Source organism: Hippopotamus amphibius, chromosome 10 (assembly GCF_030028045.1).
Source record: "Hippopotamus amphibius kiboko isolate mHipAmp2 chromosome 10, mHipAmp2.hap2, whole genome shotgun sequence".
Lineage (NCBI taxonomy): Eukaryota > Metazoa > Chordata > Mammalia > Artiodactyla > Hippopotamidae > Hippopotamus > Hippopotamus amphibius.
This window is the reverse complement of record NC_080195.1, coordinates 12,710,559-12,730,674: the sequence shown is the minus strand read 5'-3', so window position 1 is coordinate 12,730,674 and position 20,116 is coordinate 12,710,559. Positions and strand designations below refer to the sequence as shown.

The window sequence follows — 20,116 nt, the reverse complement described above, 5'->3', positions numbered from 1 at the left end:
GAGTTTTGGGGTAAAGGGGCGTTGAGAAATCCTGCGTACTTAGAAGGGGATATGGGATCAAGCAAGGATTTTGGTTTTTTATTAGGTTGGGATACGCTACAGCATGTTTATATGCTGATGAGGGGAGAGGACGAACGGATGCAAAAGTAAGAGGACCTGACAGAGCCCCGGAGTGGGCAGGAAAGTGTGGGCTGGTGTTGCGCGTGCGCGGGAGGCATGGGCCTTGGAGAAAAGGACAGCTCATTCGCAGCAGGAGAGAAGACAAAGATGAGGGTGGGGCTTGCCTGATGTGCCACACTGGCTCTTGGTTAGTAATGATGGAAATACCAACAATCACAGCAGTGAGAATAGTTAGTAGGCACTGTATTCATTGATAAAATGAGTCACACCAATTCCCCAGTACTTGATCTTCTTTGATGAAGTTTTCAACCAGGACACCAATAAGCATATTCTTGGTACAGATTTCCGGGTATCTCCAGCTGAGAAGGGGGAATGCCTGCAACTCTAGCTCTTCTTTGAAGCAAAGCTCACTTGGTCTGAATTGCAGTCATGAACTGATAGAGAAAATGGAAAGTCCTCTGCCTGTGTATTCAGTGTAAAATTATATTGCCATTCAAGGTTTTCAGTTTTAGTAATATTTTCATAAACAAAAACCTCAGTTCTCTATCTTCTGTCCCCTTGTCAGTACCATCACCCTCTCTCCCACCACCATTACCTTTGCAGCAAAACTAGCAGTAGCTACCATTTGTTAAGTGGTGCTAGACACAAAACAACTCTCTCACTGCATGTTCACAGCAGCCCTATGGGGCAGATGTGCCATGAGCCCCTGTTAATGGTTTTGGAAAATAAGTCTTACAGAAGTTAGGTTATTGCCCGAGGTCACGTCTCAGAAGTGTCAGAGCCGGAATTAAAATCCATCTCCATGTGACTCCCAAATCCTTGCTCTATTTTTTTTTAAGAATTTTTATTGAGATACAATTGACATACAATAAACTGCATGTATTTAAAGTGTATAACTTGATATTTTTTTCTTCTTAGTAATGTATATATGGCAATCCCAATCTCCCAATTCATCCCATCCACCCCCGACCCCCTGCTTTCCCCCTTGGTGTCCTTATGTTTGTTCTCCACATCTGTGACTCTTTCTGCCTTGCAAACCGGTTGATCTGTAACATTTTTCTATATTCTGCATATATGCATTACTATACTATATTTGTTTTTCTCTTTCTGACTACTCCACTCTGTATGATAGTCTCTAGGTCCATCCATGTCCCCACAAATGTCCCAATTCTATTCCTTTTTACAGCTGAGTAATATTCCATTGTATATATGTACCACGTCTTCTTTATCCATTCATCTGTTGATGGACATTTAGGTTGCTTCCATGACCTGGCTATTGTAAATAGTGCTGCAGTGAACATTGGAGTGCATGTGTCTTTTTGAATTATCCAAATCCTTGCTCTTAACAAGAATGGTATGCTGTACTTCCCTCCCCTTCTGAATGAGAAGTTTCACTGGCAAGAGTAGATTATATGCTTGTTTCCCGCCGATGCTTATTCATTACCAGGACCACATTTTGACAATAATAAAGGAACTCAGAAGACTGAAAATAATTCAATTTCAACATCCTGTCTCATCAACTGTTTTCATTTTTCTCCATTTCCTGTCAATCCTTATCCATGTGTACATATTTCACATAGTTGTAGATACAACTTTATATTCTGCTTTTATGGTTAATGTTGTACCAGGCATTTTCCTTGCTCCTATTTAGTCTTTAACGGGTGCATAACATTCCGTTCTGTTAACGTGCCGTGATTTAATTAACCAGATCCCTGTGATGCGCAAAAGTTGCTCCCAGTTTTTCAATTTTATAAACTATGCAAACTGATTTTCCCTCCCAACTTTTGTAATTTTTTTTTAAGAATAAATTCCCAAGTGTAAGATGATCAAACAAGAATTTGAACATATTTATGGCTTTGGTGCTTTAAAAGACAATGAAATTAGGAAAGTTTGTACCTTGGATGATGGTAGATAAATTTCATAACTGGCACAAACAAATGAATAGTTTAAGTATTGTTCAGGAAGACCAAAATTGAAGACAAATGGGGAGGGACTGCTTCAGGGTACAGGGTTTCTTTATGAGGTGATGAAATGCTCTGGGATTAGATAGTGGTGATGGTTGCACGGCTTTGGGAATATACTGAAAACTGAATTGTATGTATACTTGAGGAGGGTGAATTTTTATGGCATGTGAATTTTATCTTAATAAAGTGAATATAAAAAATTAACAACAGAGTTTCAGATACTCCAAGTAATTGTTTCATCCCTTGCTAAATTGCTATCAGAGCGTTCTGTATTTGTTTTTATATTTGGACGCTTAAGACCATCAGACTGCCAAGTAGCGTCACCACTTAGCAGCCGCGTGACCCCTGGTGAGTGCTGTAGGTTGCGTCCTCCAGAAGCCCATGCTGAGACAGAGTTTGGGGTGCAGGATGTTTATGAAGGATCAGGACTTAGGAAGGCAGGGCAGAAGCAGCACTGGCTGGAGGAAGGGATGGAAGTGACATGCAGGTCTGACACAGCCTCAGCCAACCCTGACTGTCAGCATCCTGCATTGGGCTGAAATGGCCAGGCCTTTTTCACAGGGACCTTGTGCAGAAGTTTGGTGTGTGCTGCCCCGGAAGGGCAGGACCGCAGGCCAGGTGTGCCCTGCACCTGTGGCAGACCCTGAAGGAGCCGACAGCAAAAGCTGATTGCTCTGCTCCCCTAAGGTGAGCGATGTGACCAGACATCTGAGGGTGCAGCATCTCCGTGTCTATCAGAAGTCACTTTCACCTCTTCTGCCTCTATTTCCTCACCTGTAAAACTGAGATTATAATAGTATCTACCTGTTAGGATTGTTAGAGAATTAAATGTGGTGACGCACAGGGGATACTTAGAACAGCGCTTATCATATGATGTGTTCAAAAATACTAGCTGTTATTGTATTATTCTATCATCATTTATAATACCACAAACATATTATTAAATATAATTTATAAATATAATTTTATAATATAATAAATTATTAAATATAACAAATACCATATGTAGTATAATATTGGTTACTATCATTAATGAATAATATAGTCGGTTTTGAAGCATTTTAATGCAGCCTATATCCTGAAAAGGCTCTGAAGACTTCTTTTTCAATAGACTTTATTTTTTAGAGCAGTTTTAGGGTCACAGCAAAGTTAAGCAGAAAGTAAGAGAGTCTGCCCCCTGTGCCCCTCTGCCCCCCAGCCCACATACAGCCTCCCCCACAATTCTGAAGACTTTTAAGGAATGACATCTTTCTGAGATGGCTCGTGTACATTTTGAGGCTGGAATGGGCAGGCCTCTCATACTACAAAGGAGTTGAATGATGTTGTGAAAGCTTCTCTGCCCAAAATTTCCCTGTGATCTGTCTTCTCCCAACTGATGTTTGTACCCCATTCAATCACTCTTGGTTATTAACACCTCCATGTAGTGAGATGGGTTTATTGGATCTTTCCTGCTCAGGCAACCAGCTGAGAGCAGAACCTCAAGTGAAGGAAATGAGTTGTGATAAATATTAATAGTTGTGGAATAGGGTGACCTCCCCAACGCAGGGACTCAAGGGCAGTGGGCGGGGTTGTTGCACATAGCAGAGCCTGAGCGTTTGTGGGTTTGTGGGGAGGGCAGTGCCGGCAGGTTTGGGGGCAGGGAGGGAATCAGGAGAGGAAGGCAGGTGCTCCCAAAGGGAGGAGGAGGGTAAAGAGGAGCCCTTGCTTAGTCACAACTTTACCAGGGGCTGGCCTTTGGGTACACCTCTGCTAGAGGAGGAAAGACAGCTTAGATTATTTTGCTTTTAATTTTGGAGTCAGTTTCAATTTTATGCACGTTATATAGGAGAACATTTCTAAGTGTTGAAATAGCTTTGCTTAAAAAAAACTCATCATACAGATCAGTGGACTCTGTATGAATAAATTCACAGAACCAGCAGCACAATCAGGATACAGAACAGCTCTTCCACCACATAAAGCCCCCTGTGTCTTTGTAGTCACACTCACCTCTGGCAGCCGCTGATCTGTTGTCCATCACTGTAGTTCGAGACAGCTCTGCTTTGAATTTTGTCCTCACAGAGTTTGCGAAGACTGGGGGCTTTTGCGTCAGAGAGAAATGCCGCCTCCTCCATTACTAAGTATGTGATTTGGGGAGGTTAACTTCATGAGACATGGAAAGAAGAGGTCCTTCCCAATGAGGATAAGTCTGCCTTTGCCATCTCGGTATCTTGGCCTTACTCAACGGATCAGAGTAAAGTTAAGGGCTGGCGGGGTGGGGGTGGGGTCCTGGCTAAACGAGATGATATCAATATACGTGAAGTACGTAGAACAGGGCTTGTCATATAAGAAATGTTCAAAAAAAATGCCAGCTGTTATTATTTTATTATCACTCTAATGAATAACATAGTCCGTTTTGTCGAGACTATGATGAAGGGGTGTGGTGCAGCATATACACTGAGAAGGCTCTGAAGACTTTTTAGGAATAAATATACAGTTTATTTCTTAGAGCAGTTTTAGATTCACAGCAAAATTGATTTACAACGAAAAGGTAGAAAGTTACTTGGGGGAAGAAGAGCACAGGTTTGGCAGATGAAATGAGATGGGCAAAAAGTAAAAGAGCCAGCATAGGGTGGGTTTGAAGAGAGAGTTTTGTTTTGTTCTGGGGGGACGGGGTTGAGACATGGGAAAAAAAGACTGGATGGCGTTGAACACTGTGATCAGTAGGGCTTCTTTGCTGGAGGAGGAGGATAGTATAGACATTTTGTTTTGTATTATAAAGGAAATTTTCTATGGCATTTTCGAAAGATGATATAAAGTCTCAAGTTGCTTTTAAATTATTTTTAGATATAATTTACTTATGTCTTCTCTTTTTGAGGCAGACCTTGAAGCAGCACAACAGTCTTTTTTATTTATTATGTTATATATATATGTGATATATATTTTAATAAATGTGATATATATACACGAACTTAATAAATACTATGTGCCAGGTGCTGTTGAAGTGGCCTTTATCAACCCTATCTCATTTAATCCTGAGCACAACCCTAAGAGGTAGGTATGGTTATCAGTATTCCATTTTACGGAGGGGGAAACCAAGACTTAGAGGGGTTGAGTAACCCAGTCAGAGCCATTAAATGGATTTGAACGCAGGCTTTTTACTGGCAGAAATCGATCGTCTAACCATTATGCTATATTGCTGCCACTCAGCTTCAAATTGCTCATCTGTAAGATAGAGAGTAACTCCTAACCCACAAAATCATTCTGAGGGTTAAATGAGATCATTATAAGCTCTCTGAACAGTTTATTCTCATTCTTCTTTAATTCCAATTGTCCATTACCGCGCCTTGCACGCAGAAGAGTTTTCCACAAAAGCACTACCGTTTTATGACTAAGCATATTCCATGCCGACTCTAGGTTTTACGCAAGACATTACTGAGTTAATAATCACTGTGTTACCACCGGGGATACAAAGATAACTAAGACAGTCCTTACCCTGAGAGCTCAAAGTCCTGTGGGTTAAAAACACACAAACAGATCCCTCCCAGATATTGTGGGCAGGTGCAGTTAGAGCAGGAGTACAGATGTATGGTCTGCCTGGAAGCTGTTGTCAAGGATAATTTGGAGTTCAGAGGGCAGGTGAGTAGAAAAAGGTGGGCTTAGGAAGGCAAGACACCGTTTGGAGAGTAGAAAACCAGTGGTATCTGGTGTTTGGTGCTAAAGCATAAACTGCTGGGCAAGAAGTAAGGTTGGAGAGGTAAGCACCCCGTGTGTCACGTGGAAGAAATTGAACTCCATCTTGTCAGCCACTGTTCCCAAAACATCTTTTTTCCCCACCTCTTTAAATTTTTGCCATATCCATGCTGTCTCTGTGATATTATTTGTTTAATATTAAAATTGGTTCGTTTTTACTTGATCTTGGCCTAAGTGATAGTATCCCCAAAATCACAGTTTTGTTACACTAGTTTTCTTTTCCTAGTACACTTTACAATAAATGCATTACAATTAAAAATTTAGAAAACATTTATCCATGGATCACTTAAAATCATCTCAGATACCCCTGAGGGAACGTGTATCATGCTTGTTCAGGTGAGCAGTGGAGAGTCCCTGAAGGATTTTCAGCAGAGGAATGAGTCAGATAGATTTACTTTCTCTATGAAAAATGGAGATTAAAAAAATTTACATAGGAGAATAAGCAAATAGGCATTTCTCATTACAAAATGTCCTCTTTAAGATTTAGAGTTTCTATTCCCATCTCTAGTCTTTGGATCCCAGAGAAAAACTAGTTTGCTAGCTTAAGCCAAATACTTCTTTTAAGAAGGTCCAAGTGAGCATTTGTTTATTTTTCTAAGCAAATACAAAGCACTGTATTTGCTTGGAAATTTTGCTTGTCTATATGATTTTCTGAGCCTATTGTTTCTCATTTTAAGTTTTCATCTTTTTCTCTTACTTTTATCCAATTTTGTTTTATAATCATGCTTCCAAAGTAAAATCTACAAAACAAAGTATTTTCAGAGAAATCTAGTTTCTACCCATCACCTCTACCTGGTTCCCTTACTCTATTCTGTAGGGAATTATTCTGTTTATTTTTTTGCGGTTTATTCTTCCATTTAAAAACATATATAAGGGGTTTCCCTGGTGGTGCAGTGGTTAAGAATCCGCCTGCCAGTTCGGGACACGGGTTCAATCCCTGCTCCAGGAAGATCCTACATGCTGCGGAGCAACTAAGCCCGTGCACCACAACTACTGAGCCTGCACTCTAGAGCCTGTGAGCCAGAACTATTGAGCCTGTGTGCTGCAACTATTGAAGCCCGCACGTCTAGAGTCCATGCTCCACAACAAGAGAAGCCACCGCAATAAGAAGCCTGAGCACTGTAACGAAGAGTAGCCCCTGCTCGCCACAACTAGAGAAAGCCCGCACATAGCAACGAAGACCCAACACAGCCAATTAATCAATTAATTAATTAATTAAAAAAACATATGTAAGATATATCTCCACCTTGCTTTATTCACACTGTATTCTGGAGACCACTCTGTAGCAATATATAGAGATGTTTTTCATTTAGAGTGTGATTTTGAGGAGAAAAGTGTGGAATGCATAAATTCATACAAAGTAAGTTTTCTGATCACATGAAATCAAGCTATAAATCAATAACAGATATATATCTAGGAAAAACCTTCAAATATTGAATGTTAATCATTACCCTTCTAAATAACCCAGCATTAAAGAAGAAATTACAAAGAAAATTAGAAAATATAATTTGAATAAAATGATGACATATCAAATTTCTAGGCTACATCTAAAGCAGGGCTTACAGGGAAATTTATAGCATTAAACCCTTATATTAGAAAGGAAGAAAGTTCTCAAATTATTAACCTAAACTTTACACCTTAAGAAAGCTAAAAAACAGGAACAAATTAAACCCAAGCAAGCAGAAGGAAGGAAATAAAAATAAAAGCAGAAATCAATGTACTAGAAAACAAGGAAAAATAGATAAGACAGAAAGCTGTTTCTTTGAAAAGATCAATAACATTGATAATCCTCTGGCCAAACTGACAAAAAGAACAACAAAGACACAAAAGAGCAATGTGACGAATGAAGGAGGGCCGTCACTACAGATTCTACTGATATTAACATGATAGTAAGGAAGCACGATGGTCCATTTTATACCAATCAGTTTGATAGCTTAGGTATAGATATTTCTTGAAAAACACATACTACTAAAGCCCACTCAAGAAGAAACAGATAACCTGAACAGCCTTCTATTAAAGAAATTGAATTAAAGAAATTGGCTTTGTAGTTAAAAACCTTTCCACAAAGAAATTCCAGACCAAATGATTTCAGTGGTGAATTTTACCAACCATTTAAGAAGTAAATAGGATCAATTCTGCACGCTGTTTTTGTGACTTTGGCTTAGGTAAAGATTTCTTAGATAATTTAAAAGACTGGCAATACTAAGTGCTGGTAAGGGTGCAGAGCAATTGGAACCCGTATTCACTGCTGGTTGATATACAGAATTATACCCCCACTTTGGAAAACAGTTTGGGAGATTCTTGTAAAGCCAAGCATACACATACATTTTCTATATGACCTATAACCCTATCCCTATGTATTTATTTAACCAAGAGAAAGGAAGACAGGTGTCCATACAGAGACCCATCTGTGAATGTTTCTAGAGGTTTTATTCATAGTAGCCCCAAAATGGAAACAACCCAAATGTCCTTCATCTGGTGAATGGATTAAACCAACCGTGATGCATCCGTGCAAAGGAATACTACTCAGCCATAAAAAGGACTGAACTGTTATTGATACCCAAAATGACATGGATGAAATCAAAAGGTTTATGTGAAAGTAGCTAGATAAAAAGGTTATATACTATATTATTCCATTTACACTGTATTCTTTAAAAGGCAAAACTATAGAGAGAAAAATCAGTTAGCAATTGCCAAAGTCAAGAACAAGGAAAGGGGATTGACTGTAAAAGATCAAGAACTTTTTTGGGGTGATGGAAATGCTCTGTATGTTGATTATGGTGGTGGTTATACAACCATGTACATTTGTCAAAACTCGTCAAACTGTACTTAAGGGAGTGAATTTTATTTTTATATCTTAAAGCTTTATAAACTTGACTTAAAAAATAATAATAAAGGTAAAAAAGAAATGAGGAAAAAAAAGATTGAAGGCAGAGAAACCAATAAGAAGACAGGAGGATGAGGGTTAAACTAGGGCAGTGACTGCTAAAGTAGAGGCACAGCGTTTAAGCACCCTGGTCTTTGGAATCAGAGAGACTTGGCTTTGCCATATACTAATTGTGTGGTCTTAGGCAAGTTACTTAACCTCTGTAGTCCTGTTTGTTCATATGTAAAATGGGGGTGATAATAATAGTACCCACCTATGCATGCTTAGTACAATATCTACAGGAGAGGTCATTATTGTGTTGTTTAAAGTAGTGTTTAAACGATGAAGTTGATATGATGTGACTGATGAGATCTTGGAAGTAAAGGAGTAGAGGGAGGTAAGGGTGTTCACAAGCATGGATTTGGGTGATTGACTGCCCCTGGCTGACATGCAATATTGGAGGGAAGACAGTGAGTTCAGATTTAAACTATGAGATTAAACGGCCACTTGGACAGACACCCCTTGAGCCTTCCACTGAGAGTTGCATGCAGAAGTCCAGAGCTCAAAGTAAAAGGCTGTAGCCCATACTGATCTAACTTTTAAAGCAGAGAAATATGAAAAAAAAATCATAATGTAGAAAATGAGTTGTATTTTTAATTCAAGCTCATGTGGAATATATATATGTCTGGGGTTCCCACTGATAGTCCAATGGTTAATTTTATCGGGCTGATAGCCAAGCCAACTATTGTTATGACAATTCCGTCTGTCAGTGCTGAAACATGGTAGGCACTCAACAAATATTTGCTAAGTGAATTAGTTGAATATTTCCCCTTTGCCAAGTTTTGGAGGCTTCTGGGTTCCCTAGACTCTGAGTAAATATAGGTGGCTTTAGGAGGCAAACTCAGAAATGGCTGCACAGTCGAGGACCCATTTAAATTCACGGTGTCTGATGGAAGGATGGGAGGAGTTGATGCTAATTGCTACCTGGTTTCAGTGACTTTGCACCAAAGTGATGTGAGTTTTTTTGCCTTTTCTTCCAAAAAAGTTTTTCTTAAATCCAGCTGCATTCTCCCTTATGCATTTGTTGCATTTTTTTTTTAAATTGCATTGGCAGTTGGAGGCATGGAGGAAAGACCTGAACTTTCCCTGGGAAAAAAAAAATTTTTTTTAACTTTTGTGACTTTGGCAACAGGGCCTGAAAATGTTACAGGGAGAATAACTTTGAGCATCATTACTTTATGGCAGAAAATCATGTTAGCTCTATTGTTACCAGCTCAAGCTGGTTTGGGCACCCAAAGTATTATGTTCCTTGTCAGGCAGGAGCCTGTGAATTCAATTAAAATCTGGTGTGACTTCCTGAAAATCACCGGTTAGGATGAGACTGCATTCCTTTAGCTCAGTTGGGCAAGATGGCACATGTCCTAAAACGTGCTGGAGTCTCTTCTTAGCACCTATTTCTTACTACCCAGAGTCCAAGAAAATAGTCCTCACTTTATGGTCATTATTTTTTTCTGCAGACCCTCGACTCCCTCTGTGTGTTTTCTCAGCATCCTGTGCATGGAGCAGGTTGGGTTTGAATGTCACAGTTACTGAGCAAATTTGAAAATAAGTGGGTTTGTAGGAGTCAGAGTGAGAAGGGTAGCTGGTCTCGTAAGGAGTGAGAAGTTAACGGACTGTGGGAGGGATGAGTCATAGCTGCTCTGAGCTTCAGAAACAGCTCAGCTCGGCCAGCTCTGGGCACTCAGACTTTTAGCAAGTGACACTCTCCGTACTCCCCTAAATGGGCTGGGACACAAATGAGTTGGGAGGTCCTGAAGAGGAAACTCTACATTTGAAAACTGTACCTTAGCATCTGGGTTCTGTTCAGGGACGGTCTTTGAAAACTGGTTATCAGTCCAAGCTTCAGGGGTGACCTGAAGGAGGCATTGCCAGGGTGACAGAGGCTGGAATACACAGAATACACTTTTTTTTCCTTTTTCTTTCTTTTTTCTTTTTTTTGCATGGAGTTAAGCAGAAGGATCTGCTGCTACTGCATATTCAAAACTAGGACATCGCGAGTGCTGCAGCACTTTTCTCCGACGTGACAGACAAAAAGTTTGCATGTACATTTATGCACCGCACCCTTAAATGTGTTGGGAGGAAAAGGTTTGTAAGAAAAAGAAGCTGAAAAAAAGAGGCACAGCAGTGTGGTTAGGTTTCATTTGCACTGCCCTCAAACTAGTGATCTCATTGGAAAGAAGCTCAGAGACATCAGAGGGGCAGAGAGAGGGAAAGGCAAGTTGCTCCGGGTTGGATGAACCATTCGGCATAACCATTAATCAGGAGTTGTCCCGGGAGGCTCCTGGATCGCACGGCTTTGCTGCAGGAAGCTGTGGCCCGTGACTCTGGTGAGGCTGTGAGGTTAGGTGCACTGCAGGCGAGAAAATGGGGGAATGCTCCCTTTCTCTTCTCCATTGCCCTCCTTCTTCCCTGTATCCTCTTAGTGTATTTTACAAGGATCCCCAATTGGCATTCTCTTCATGGTTGAAGGACTCTATTATAAAGGGCCCTTCGGTTCCTGGGCAAACACAGTCAGATGAAGACCCTCTACCCGATGCCTCTGAGTCACAGCTCTGAGTTGAGACGTTTGCTCTTGGGATCCTGGTGTGCAACTCCGCAGGCTCCAATATTATACCACTGTGTCCCTACAAGGGAACACAGGCAAATACTACCCAGCACTCACATGAGAAGTCCCACGTGGCTGGCTTTATCAGGCCCATAACTCGTTTCCTGGGGACATCACGATATGACAAAGTCCCAGAGTCTCTTCTGAGTAAGGTCCTCAGATTTAGGACAAGGAGAGAGAAGGGGTCAGCTGCACCATCTCTGCGCACCAAACCCTCTTGTGTAACCTCGTGTCCTAGGCCCCAAATGTCTCCTCAGCCAGGACACTTTGCTTCTGTGGAGGAGGAACATTAACTGCATGCGTATGACAGTCCAGTGGCAAAAACAAGACCCTGACATTTCATGTCTATTCTATTTTTATGACAGAAAGAAAAGCAAGACAGAGGGGTTGAATAGATAGCAGCAGACAGTGACAATCATACCCATTATTTCTTTTCCTAATTCTGGAATCTGTAATCATTGCCCACATATTCCTCCAGAACACAACTAAATACCATTTAGTTTTGCACTTGGTGTCACAGATATTTGGGGCAAGTGTTTGGAATACGACCAACTCTAGTGTGGTCAATCCTGAACAATCTAAAAAGAAAAAAATGTAATAGGGGAGCAATGAACCAGGGTCTCACGTCTGCTCCTGAAATGCACGGATAGAAAAGGACATGGGAAATAAGTGAAATCCACCAGGACCTCTCTGATCCTGTTAAGGGCCAAGCCAGGTTTGGGTCCACTGATCTGGCTTGCCAGGCAGATACACACCTTCTCCCTTCACCCATCTGTGGGTGCCCCTCCTGGAGTGGTGCTACAGCCTCACGAGCAAGTATTTTTAGAATTTTAAGGAAAAAAGTTGAACTCAGGCTGATGGAGTTTTGCAAAGTTAAAAAGTTATTAAAATTATGGTGTTCACTAATTAATTTTTTCAACTAACACGTATTGTGTATCCACTACATACACTGCTTGTTAGTTAGGCACTCAGTTCTTGACCGTTAGATAATAGCACTGAAAGATCCACAGACTTTTCTCTCTCATTTTGCCTGTTGGGAATGAGGGCTTTGCACCCCAGCTGCATGCAGGTGTTTCCTTATTCAGAAAGAGGGCCGAAGGCTACTCCAAACAGAGAACTCTGTCATCTCAAGAACAGCTCTTTTTTAGAACAACTCTGCTGACTTGCTGTCCCTTTCTTCTCACATTCAAAACTCACTCTGTAGGTCTGGAGCTTAATTGGAGAAATATTTTAAATTCCACTGATAGGTGGCCCTTCACTGATTCTTGGAAGCGGAAAATATTTTGCTTTGGTCTGAAGCAGCTCCAGGGACAATGCACAACATTCAACCTTTTGCACCGAGCGGTCAAACAGCTGCAGGTTATTACAGGGGCTGGAGAACGTTCAGTATTTAAAATGAAATCTCTACACCTGACAGCAGCTGCAAAAGCATCTATGCAGAAGGGAGAAATGGTTCCCATGAACAAGGGCCTTTGAAATGTTACACACCAGGACAAAGCCCTCCTGCTGTAAGGCAGGGTAAATTTGCTTGCATCCCACAATCATGCCATGTGCAATCTCTAATTAAATTTACTCATTTGGGTCTCCAAATTTTCTCCTCCAAGCAAGCACAAGGGTTGGCTTGCCATCCGCCTACTCTTGCCTTTGAAAAAGCCGGTCACATGATAAACCGTAAGTATTAATGAAGATACTCATTAAATAAAGTAATATATATTTAGAATATTCATCCCTGCTGAACTTTCCTACATTAGCATCAAAATGCTTAGAAGGATAAAAAGGCATGAGAATTCCACATAGGGTTTTAATCCTACAGCATAGGAAAACCAAATTAACTGTATTCCCAAGGCACTCAAGGGCGTATTTCTCTTGCCCAGCAAAAACATAATCTTGGTCCCTAAGAATCATACCTGACATTTCTATTGATTTAATTAGATGCAAAAAACGGAACAAAGCCATACGTAAATGAACATGATGCCTAATCATTTTTGTTGCAAATTTTCTGCATGTTTTCCTTACCTTTGTGTGGCTTCCCGAACCTTTTACAAAGTGTTCTTACCTGTGTTGTCTTATTTGAATTTCTCAGCAATCTTGTGAAGAAAACAGGTGACAAAAGTGACTGTTATCATTTTGCAGGTGAGGACAATGAGGCTCCAGGAGGCCTCAGGTCTGAGAACTGGCAGGGGCACTCTGCACCCAAAATGAGGATTTAATCCTTGCTGCTTTCCAGAAGGAACTGAAGCTGTTTGTCAGTACAGCCAATACTTGTGTGTGCGTGCCTTGGTGTTAAGTATGGAGATGAAAGGTAGCTGGAAGAATAAAAAAGAAAAAAAAAGAAAGAAAGAAATGGGAAGTGGACTAAAAGGGGGTGAGAATAACCAGAGAAGTTATGGGAAAGTATGGTTCAGTGCAGCAAAATCAGCCCCACGCGCCATAGGGTGAAAATATGAAACGAGCAGCTATAATATGTGGTGCACTTCATGATTTCTCTAACGATGGTCCATAAGAATTCTCTGGCTGGCACCCTAACTAGTCGCTAGGCATTGCTTTTAGCAGATATTGTAGTGAGTACCTGGTGGAACAATAAGACACTCACAACTTTGAGATAAAGTTAACCTCTGGGACTAAATGAGGAAGTATCGAAAGATAATGAAGTCCGTAAATTATTGACTCAGGAGCTAGAGATGCCCTAAGCTAATCAATGCTTTATATCAGGACATCTGTATTAACTTATCTGAGGCTGAACATAAAAGATATTGTTAACACGAAGGAATAGGAATCAATTGTATTTGCTTTATGTAGGGAAGAAGGACTGTTAACAGGAGGGGGATGGCTGAACACCACCCTCTCAAACAGGAATTGAGTAGTGGGAGTCGGGGGTGGAGGGGCCGTGGGGAGGCGGGGGAGGGAAGGAACTGGCAGTCACTGAAATCGCCTATTGTGGGCTAGGAGGCTTCATCGCGTGTTTCGGGGCCTGGGAATCGGATTCTGTGCTCGGATTTCACGCTCCTCAAGCAGCCCCTACGGGACCTGAGACATTAGAAGGGGCTGCTGAGGTTGGAGTAAATAGTCTGAAAAGACCTGTTCCCCCTTATAAACTAGCATTCTGGTTTGGAGTTCAGGTCTTTGGGGTTAGTTGGTGTGAGTCTGTCCTCCCACAATGCAGCGGCTCCTGGGGTTTCTGCACCAGGAAAGCAGAGCCCTGATCTCTACGTGTGATGAGCACGCCAAGGCTCTTTGCCCACTTTGACCGTCCTATGTGGTGGAAGCCAGTCTTCTTGGATCACAGCTCTGCTGATCTCCCATAGTGACAGTGCGCGTGGTGCTTGTTTCTTTTGTTTAAACGAGTAATTTACTTGCAGCATGCAGGGCGGTAGTCTGGTTCAAGGGCAGTTGGAGCCGCATACCGGGACTGGAGAGAATAGGGGTTCTTGTCTTGGTGTTACCACTAGCCACATGTTGGATATTTCTAGCTATTTAACCTCGGTCTAAGTTTCCTTATCTATACGTGGAAGGGATTTCGCTATATGATCTTCGTATGTTGCTGAAGGTGTCTTTCTGTAAAGGGAGAACACCTTCTACAGACTGTTGGCTTCTGCACTATTGCTTATTTTGTTGTTGCTTATTTCTACATTTATTATGACTATTGTCTTCTTTCAGCATGCTTTATTTAGTGGTATAGTATGCTCTGTTCCTTAACGATTAACATCCTAACAGATGGTCGGGAAGCCAACTTCCATCATTCAATACGTTCTGCCAGTCTTTTTGTATGTACCATAAAAAGCAGAGGCATCCTTATAAAGTCTTTTCTAACAATGTACTCAAAATTTCAGGTCCCATCTCCAAATCTCATAATTTTGCATTGTTAATAGATAATAACTCACTTGAATGCTGCTGTTCTGACAGCGGAGATGTAAGATCAGTCGAGTTAGTACATTTTTTCTTGCCGTTTACTTTTGTTTTATTTTATTTTTTGGCCAAATGGCACGTGGGATCTTAGTTCCCCAACCAGGGATCGAACCTGTGCCCCCTGCATTGGAAGGGCAGAGTTTTAACCCCTGGACCGCCAGGGAAGTCCCTTGTTTACTTTTCAAACGAAGTATAGATTACATACAGTAAAGTGCTAGTACATCGTTTGCACAGCCCGTTAGTTTGTGCCCACTCGAGTCTGCACGCCTTCAGCAGGGAAGGTTGGCATACCTCTCACGTATTAGGGACTGTACTTGGTCTTCTTTCTCCTCACTTTTTGTTTCTCACCTCATGATCTTTATCTCTTCCCTCCCTATTTCTCTGACCCTGCGTCTATTTTTTTTTTTTGCCCATTTCCTTTTAATTTCCTCTTTTATCTTTCCCTCACTTTCTCTCTTCCGTTACTATTTATTCTGTATTTCTCTATAGCATTTCTTTAGATTTCCGTAACGTGGTACTTCGATTCTCATAATTACACTCATCACTCTTCCCCACGTTCACAGGGGGTTGCTGAGCTTCTGATCTATACAGGCTTGTTGCTCCCACCTCACTACAGGCTCTCCTTCCTACTTTGCTGGTTCTGCATCTGCTGGGTGAGGTTACTGTGGGTAGACCTTGAAGGCAATCCCTAGTGTCAGCGTCTGGGGTACGGGGTTCCCTAGTCAATGAGGGAGTCAGTGGTCTTACTAAACACCAAGATGAGAAGGGCAAACCACAGTATGGGAACACTAGGGTGGGGGAAGTTTAGCACCAAGAGGTAGGGCTGTGGTTCCAGGTCAGAGGTAGGATGGTAGACCTGGGGAAAGCCTGAGAGCTGAAGAACAAGACACCAAAACAGCTGTTTTTATGATCCCTGTTCTAGTCACTTCAGTGACTTAAAACAGCAAAAATCAGTCACTATTATTACCTCTCACAATTGTGGGGTTGATTTGGTTTTGGCAGGCAGTTCTCCGTTGGGGTCTCTTAGGTGGATGCAGCCAAGGGGGGCTGGGGCTGGACTCTGGGGTTAACGCTGGCTGTCAGCTAGGACTTCAGCTACAGCTGTCAGTCAGGACTGTATGTGACTTCTCCATGCGTCTGGGTTCTGAACATGGCAGCTGGGCTCCAGAAACAAGTATCCAAAGGAAGGTCCTGGAGGAAACTGCATTGCCTTTTGTGATCTACTCTTGGAAGTCACATAGTATCACTTCTGCTGTACTCTGTTGGTTGAGGTAGTCACAAAGTTCCGCCCAGGTTCAAGGGGAAGAGACATAGACTTCACCTCTTGATGGGAGATGACAAGATCACATTGTCAAAGAAGCACGTGGGAGGGGAGATACTGTGATGGCCGTCTTCGGGGGATACAGTCCGCACAGGCTGCCCTCTGCCACGGTGACCATACTCATCCCCTCCCCACGACCCCCAAGTCTCAATGCTTTATGGCATCAGGACTCATGACTCTCTCTGTCCTTTCCTTTGATCAGAAAGAGAGTTTCTTTTGGACTTTTTCCTGTCTGTGCATCTTAAACGGTTCTGAGTTCCAGGTTGTCCTGCATCTATGCCAAGAAATGTGGAAGGAAAAAAATCAAGGACGCTCACCATCTTATTGGACTATCTTGGAGTTTTGATTTCCCTCCCCAGTCTATCTGCTATTTCCTTTCTGTCTTCATTAGTTGTGTTCTGTCTAGGGTTTTTAAATGGAATCAGAGGGAGAGAGACCATGGAATCTGCTTACTCCATCTTGACTGGAACCGGGTCCAGAAGCCATTTCTTAACCTTAGATTTGCTTGTCATTTGGAAATGAGAAACAATTTTACTTTCAAACTCAGCAAGACCTGTCACCTTTATATTTGAGTGTTTGTCCTTTTGCTTATCTTTATACCCTCTCATTTTATTGAAGGAGCTGGAAGAGGCCAGGCAGCACTGTCAACACTGTGCCTGGACATTTTTGTAGCTAGCTCACACAGTTCCTCAGTACAACGTCTATTTTCCAAGTTACCATGGCTGTCAGTGTTGCTAAACTTCCCACCACTATATAAAAATGTCTCCTTCCTTCCAGATTCCAATAATATTTTCCTCAAGTTTATATGAGCCTCCACTGACAGACGTTCAAGGCGAATCCCAAAGCCAGTACACGTGTTTTAGGTTTTTATTACAGCATCACCCACTCTGTTTCCAAACTCTGTATCAGTTAAAGTTTGATCAGAGTTGCAAAACCACTTTGAGGCAAACAAGGAATGTATTGTGGGGATTAGAACACACATGATTATGGGAGCTGGTTATGCAGCCTGTGCAATCTGTCCATGCTGAGTCAAGACTTGGGCCTGATGTCAGCAGGATGGACCAGCTTCATGAGGGCAGGATGGATGCGAAGTGGAGACGTGAAGACAGCAGGCACAAACTGGAACCTGCATGGATGGGTGAACAGGAACCCTTGTGTTCTGCCTCAGTCTCTCACGCCTCCAGTCCTCCAACTTTGGCAATGAAGGTGACCTGCAGAAGAGCTGCTGCGCTTTGCCCTGGAGTTACACATAAACCTAACCAGGATTTGGAGAAGCTGAAGAAGCAGCTGGAGGAACAGGAGGCCGAGCTGCTGCGCTCCATCACCAGGTGAGCCTGCAGAGGCACCACCATGCTGGGAGCGGCCACGGTGCCTGACCCCACGTTGACCTTCTGACTTCCCTAGAACACTGCTGCCACTTCACTTCTGCCTTGCAAATGCTGCTCAGGTTTTTTGGGACTCGTAGTTCCAGCGTAGCTACGTTGACAGAGTACAAAACCACCACAGTTGCCGACCTGCCAGCCAAGGGTTAGGAGTACAGCGCGAGAACGCACAGGCGTTCTCTCTAATGGCAGAGACTGGCCATTTGAGGATGTGTGTGAGATGAGTGCAAAGAACTCACGCAAAGGTAGGAAAGTTAGTGTTTATAAAACCAGTGATACTAGACAACTAACAAATGCAAATGAATACATGTCCAGAATAAATTTTAATAAAACTATTAAAATGTGATTATTAAAGCTATTCCAGCGTATGTCAGACTGATCACTAAGATGTTGATAGGTTTTCTGCATTAGTTTGCTAGGGCAGTCACAACAAAGTGCCACAGACTGGGTGGCTTAAACAACAGAAATGTATGTTCTCACTGTTATGAGTCTGAGATCAGAGTGTTGGCAGGGCTGGTTTCTTCCGAGGTCACTCTCCTTGGCTTGCAGATGGCCGCCTTCTTGCTTTGTGTTCAGGTGGTCACCTCTCTGTGCGTACACTTGTTGGTGTCTCTGTGTCCTAATCTCGTTTTATAAAGACACCAGTCATTGGATTAGGGGCCACTCTGATGACTCTATCTTAATTACTTCTTTAAAGGTATCATCTCCACATGCAGTCACATTCTGAGGTACTGAGGCTTAGGACTTCAACAAATGAATTTGGAGCAGGACACGATTCAGCCCATAGCATTTTCCGTAGTACAGTAAAGTCTGAGAAATACTACATGCTCTACTTTCTTCTTGGAAATCCACAGAGTCCATTTGTATAGGAAAGACTATAAAAAATCTCGAAAAATATCCAGTTTTCATTTTTCATACACCCCACTGTTTTATACATTCTTTATCAATAATCCTAAACTGTCTTTGTCTCTTATACATTGGCTGGTAATACTGAACAATTGCATGGTGATCCTGCCTGCCAGCTGGTGCTGGCGGTCTGGCAGGGAAGATGCACGTGAGGTGGAGGAAAGCAAGTACAAACTAGAACTTGGGTCCAACTCTCATCAGAACCTGTGCTGCTCTCTCGCCACCTCCAAGCCTCAGGCTTTGAAGATGCTCGGTGAGTTGCTGGAGATCTGGGCTGAGAGATCGCTTTGTAAGTGAGCACGAGGGTTGGCCTTTGCCACAAGGAATCGCCTCTTCCACCTGTACCAAGGGGCTCTTCCAGGCTGCTAGGGACCTGGCGTCTCTTTGCTCACCTATAGCTGCTGGCCAGGGCAAGTGGCCTTTCACCTGGCCCAGCCTCTGCTCACTCCTTTGTTTTCTTGTTCTTTTCAGGTGAGGAAAGGAGCAGAGCAGTGGACGCCACTGGGGTGTGACAGGCAGCTGGGCAAGAATCCATCCAAGAAGGTGAGGCCAGATCTGAGTGGGTGGGGATGGGTGATAAAGGTTACTGACTTGCAGGGTCAGCTGGTTCTGCAGTGGCAGCGGAAGAAAAAGCCCCCGGCCGCACCCCAGCTGCAGAGAGCCTAGTCAGCCTTCTAGCTGCTCGGGCCTTTCCTGGCCCATGGCCTGCTTTCTGCTTCCCATCCTTACCTTTCTAGCCTAATGCTCAGTTCAGCTACAGTTCTTTCCCTGGGCCCTGCGTCCCATTCTGAACAATTCCGGTAGCTCTGGCCTTGCACAGATGATCTGAGTCAGACCCCAGACTCACTCCACTCCTCAGCCAAGTGAGGCCCCTCCCTGCTACCTTGGCACCTGTGGAAGCAGATGGTTCTTTTTGTTCTTGTAGTGCTGGCATCGTGAATCATCTCCAGGTACCCCAGGTAGATGTTGTCCGCTTCTAACACCAGCTCAGGTTTCGCACTGGTATCTTTGCAGCCTAGTGAAGGTGACATGATGTTAACAAAGTGTGCGTCTCAACAGCGGCTGACCTGGCAGGTTAGCACGCTGATAACCACTTCCCTTTGAGCGGGGCACAGTACAGGTTGCTTTACGTGTGGTATCTCTACTCCTCACCATGGCCATGAACGGTAGAGCACGTTGTCCCAGTTTTACAGAGAAAATGGGCTCCCAGAGAGCAGCTTCTCAGGGCTAGAGTGCGTCAGAGCATGGGCTTGGTCC

General features: G+C 42.7%; 1 long non-coding RNA gene across 1 annotated transcript; it reads left to right on the top strand.

Annotated features, from left to right (window-relative positions):
• Nucleotides 1–19,028: 19,028 nt before the first annotated feature.
• Nucleotides 19,029–19,908, top strand: LOC130830085 (uncharacterized). Its single transcript, XR_009047719.1, has 3 exons — nucleotides 19,029–19,112; nucleotides 19,331–19,402; nucleotides 19,785–19,908. It is a non-coding gene; the product is annotated as an uncharacterized LOC130830085 (long non-coding RNA).
• Nucleotides 19,909–20,116: the final 208 nt, after the last annotated feature.